At 42.7% G+C, this 4,836-nt stretch overlaps 1 protein-coding gene across 1 annotated transcript in view; it reads right to left on the minus strand.

The window, feature by feature from the left end:
- Positions 1-3,381, minus strand: part of BNIP2 (BCL2/adenovirus E1B 19kDa interacting protein 2) — a 21,526-nt gene extending 18,145 nt beyond the window's left edge. Inside the window, exon 1 of the mRNA XM_006902782.1 lies at positions 3,283-3,381. The gene's annotated coding sequence lies outside the window, so the exon portion shown is untranslated. The remainder of the gene's footprint in view (positions 1-3,282) is intronic.
- Positions 3,382-4,836: the final 1,455 nt, after the last annotated feature.

Below are 4,836 nucleotides of genomic sequence, written 5' to 3' on the forward strand. Positions count from 1 at the left end.
CAATGAAGGAATGAAAACCCAAAATCCCTGTAAATGTTCATTAAAACGAATAAAATTGAATAATAATAATTAAAAAAGAAGGAAAAAAAAAGTTGTTGTTATGTGCCGTCGAGTCGTTTGTGACTCATAGCAACCCTATGTACAACAGCCCTAAACCGTGATTGAATTTTGCACAATCAATGACTTATTCATTGCAAATACGTTTTTTAAGAGACAGTACAAAAAGTACTAAAACAAAATTTAAAAAGTGCTTGTCAATTATGGAAAAGAGAATAATATGCAAGTAATGGATGCCTTTCTTTGTAATTTCCTCCACTTTTTTTATTTGAAAACCACACAGGAAAAGGTGACTAAAAAAATATTAACAAAAATTTAAAAAATAATGCCAGTGATGCACTCTCAAATCAACTAAATAGTTCCGGTTGTCTTATCATGTCATGGTTTGAATGTCATGACAACACTCAAAAGATACCTACAAGAGTATACAGAAAAAGCATTATTTTCCAGAATAGTAATGCTATGACAGCACCTAACAACCACAACAATAAAATTACCATGAAAATTGTCTAAAGTGTTAGATTTCACATGGCAAATGAAATTTAATTCTTCACCAAGATGTCAGGTTCCATCCTTATGGTATGAATTCTTACTCATGCTTAAAGGAGTTGAAAATATTCTCAAAACGTTCAGAGGGGGAAGAAAATGTGCAACACTGGGGGGAAAAAAGAAAATATTAATGACTTTTTAAAAATAAACCCACTTGAAAGCACAGAAAAATTTACTTTTGCTTGGAAGAGGCAGCATATTAATATAGGAAAATAAGGCATTTCTAATTATTTGGAGCTCTGTTGACATAGTTCATAGGGTACTGTCTTGCAAACCTAAAGGTGGTGCCTCTCTGGTGGTTCAAACTCCTCAATCTCCTTTTACCAGTTTGACTCTACAACAATGACTGACTTTTTTTATTTGGGAATACATAAAATAGTGTAAGGTTCAGAAACTAATGAGGAAACCCTCAACCTGCTTAGAACAGAACATAAGCTTGACTGACATAGCAGTTCCTGTGTTTCTAATATAAAGCCTGTATTTTAAGGGAATTTTAACATACATCTTCAATGATGACTTCATAGACTATTTTCTGAAACAATCTTTCTTTCTATAGAGTGAAAAGCAAAATGAAATGTGTACTTTTATCAAGAAATCACTTCTATTAAGATGCAGAATCAGTAGAAAAGATATCAAAAACAGTATAATTAAACATCTATGACTCCAGCAATGCTTAGTATTCCAGAGTTAGGCTTGTTGTTGTTATGTGCCATCAAGTCGCTTGCGACTCATAGCGACCCTATGTGTAACAGCCCTAAACTCTGCTCTGTCCTGTGCTATAACTTATTCATAGCAAATACGTTTTTTAAAAGACATAAACGCAGGTTATATACTTGGATTTCACCTGATGGTATGCATAGTAATCAGATCGATTACATTTGCAGAAAGAACCACTGGAGAAGACCACCAACTACTCATATGCAAATTCAAGCTGAAGTTGAGGAAAATTAAACCAAATCCATGGAAACCAAAATATAACTTTGAGTCTATCTCACCTGAATTTCAGAACCATTTCAGAAACAGGTTTGAGGCCTTGAACACTAATGAGCGAAGACCAGAGGAGTTGTGGGAGAATATCAAGGGTGTCATCCAGGAAGAGTGCAAACAGTCATTGCAAAGACAAAAGAGGAAAAGAAGACCAAAATGGATGTCAGAAGACTCTGAAAATTGCACTGGAGCGCAGAGAAGCCCAAGCACAGGGAAGAATTCAAGATACTAAAGAGTTGAATAGAAGATTTCAAAAGGCAGCACGGGATGACAAAGCAAAATATTACAATGAAATGTGCAAGGAGTTGGAGTCAGAAAATCAAAAGGACCAAACTCGCTCAACATATCTTAAGCTCAAGGAACTGAAGAACAAATTCAAACCTCGAGTTGCTATAATCAAGGATGCTTTAGGCAGAATATTAAATAATCCAGGAAGTATTAAAAGAAGATGGAAGGAATATACTGAATCACTGTATCAGAAGGAATTGGCAGACACAGATTATCCTGAAACAACATATGAGCAAGAACCTATGGTGATGAAAGAAGTTCAGGCTGCTTTGAAGGAAATGGCAAAAATGCAGAAGTGGATATGCCATACTTCTGTTCAAACTCAAAATGTATTTCATCTGAGAAGGAGGGGACAAATGACAACTAGATGTAGAGCTTAGAGAAAAATGTAAAATGAGAAGTACTGAATAGAGGGAAAAGGGCAAGATCAAGAACTTGTTCTACAAGGCACCTTAACTGGATAACTTGAGACATAAATCTGAGAAAACTTATCATAATGTATTTCAAAATATTACATATACTGAAGATATATACTTAAATGAGCTATCAGGGTTCAGCACTCGAATCAAAGAAAGATGGGGATTTAAAAAACCCAAAACAACAAAACCATAAACTGCTATCACATATCTGGCCATGGTTATTTAACCAACTACAGGGGAGGCATTAAGATTACCTAGAAGAGCAGGGGAAAGTCTATGTCTGCGAGTTCCCAGAACAGGCAGACAATGCAACAACAGCTTCAAAGAAGCGTGGAAAAAAGGCCCATATAATTTCAGACTTTTAACACCAGTCGATCTCGCCTATCTCCAGTGGCAACAGGGCCACTCAGGAAACCCAATCTTTGGCTAGGTATCTACAGAGACAAACGTACAGCGTGCGACTCCACTCAGAGACTCACCGTGTGTAACCTGTCCACACCCTGTATTAGGTTTGGCTTGCACAGGATTTTATAAAACTCTGATTACAAATGCGGCTTCCGCGTCTATTCCCCGAGGGTACGAGACACATCAGACGTCCAAGTCTCTTTGTTCTACACCCGGACCAAGGCTGGTCACAAACACTGACCATCCAGGCCCAAGTCACCGCTCTCAGGTCAAGTTGTGGGAGGGGTGCTCCGACAGGGAAAAAGGGTTCCATCCCGGGTGCCACGATCGCCAATAACGGGGAAAGGGTGGCGGGCAAAACCTGGCAAATGCAACTCTGAGCTGCGCCAAGGGGGAGGATCGAAGCTGGGCGGGAACAGAGGAAGCGCCGCCAGGGCAGGCTTTCGGGCGTCCCCGACGGCAGCACCCCAGCCTTGGCTCCTTTCCCCGGCTGTCCCTGGACAGGAGTCCCTTAGACCTCCTGCCGCAGACTGGTCCCCAGCCCCGGCCCACGGCACCCAGCCCTCCCAGGTCGCACTCACCCGGAGGAAGCCGCGGCCCCCTCGTCCTCTTCGCCTCTCCAGACTGGCGACGGGGGTCGGACGACCAGGTCACAAAAGGCGGCGCCGAGCGGAGCCCGCTCCCTTCAGTGTGTAGCGGGGACACGGGCACCGGCTCCCGGCCGCTACTGTAGCGGCGGCGGCGGAGAAGGCGGCAGCCCTGACCCGGACGCAGAGCTGGGCGACAGCGGAAGTGACAACTTCCAGGCCTTCCCCGTGCTCAGCAGCCAACTGTGAAAGGCGGAGGCGGACCACGAAGTCTTCTCCCTAACCAGCGGATTTAACTCCCTCACATACTCACTCGCAAAGCTGGGCGTTCCTGCCGGGCGAGCCCGTTGCCTCTCATTGGCCGCGCCCTGAAGGCAGCAGCCGCTTCCTGCCAGTTTCCGCTTTCTTGGGTGCGGTCCTGGTGGCTACTGGCCACTGCTTTCTTTTTACTTATCTTCATTGGTAATTAAGAGATCTAAGAATTTTTAATTTGGTGAACTTTGTGCAGCAGCGCTTCTCTGTCGAGAACAACCGATTATTAATATAGTATGGGCTTGAGATTTTTTAAAATAGCAATATGTTGTTGACTATGTTGTTGTTGTTGTTGTTGGGTGCAGTCGCTACAGCTCAAGAATGACCGATCTGAACCCTGTCCTATCCTGTGCCATTCTTAACATTTCCTGACACATAAAGCTTATTATAGCAGTCACTGTGTCGATCCATCTGGTTGACAATCTTCCTCTCTTTCCATCCCTCCACCTTTCCTAGCATGATGTCCCCTCCAAGGAATACCCTCTCCTAGCTACATGCCCAAAGTATGTGAGATGACTGAAGTTTTGTCATCTATGCCTCCAAAGAACACCTTGACTTGCAGGTAGAACCCAGACTGAGGTTGTTAACAATTTCAGCTTGTTCAAATCCACCATCAACACTCTTGGCACCAGTAGTCAAGAAATAAAAGATGAATTGCATTGCGGAAGTGTGTTGTCAAGGTCTTCTCCAGCGTGCTTAAGAGCAACAAGGTCAGTCTAGAGACTATGGTCTGTCTGACCCAGGCCATGGAAATTTTATTTGCTAGTTATGCATCTGAGAGCTAGATGAGAGAGTAAGGATGATTGGAGAAGAATCAATGCCTTAGAGGAGTGTTGTTGGAGAACAGTATTGGACAAACTGTGAACCACCAAGAGAACTTGTGGAGAGTGTGAAACCAGGTTACTCCTTGGAGGCAAGAATTTTGAAACTCTCTATCACATAATTTGGACATATCCCCAGAAGGGACTAGTCCTTGGAGAAGGACTTAGTGCTTGGAAAGGTGGGTGGCCAGCACAGGAGATGAAGACCCTGGGGGAGATGGACTGACAAGAGTGACTGTAGCAATGGGGGCAACTGTGTCAAAGATAGTGTGGTTGGATAGAACAAAGATCAAAACCATTTTTTGTAGAGTGGCTGTCCCAGTCAACTTGATGGCACATTAACAATAACAATTATACAATAATAACTATACAGTTGTTGTTGTTGTTGTTGTTGTTATGTGCCATCGAGTC

The sequence above is a fragment of the Elephantulus edwardii genome, unplaced genomic scaffold (assembly GCF_000299155.1).
Source record: "Elephantulus edwardii isolate Elephantulus edwardi_28Jun2011 unplaced genomic scaffold, EleEdw1.0 scaffold00449, whole genome shotgun sequence".
Taxonomy (NCBI): Eukaryota; Metazoa; Chordata; class Mammalia; order Macroscelidea; family Macroscelididae; genus Elephantulus; species Elephantulus edwardii.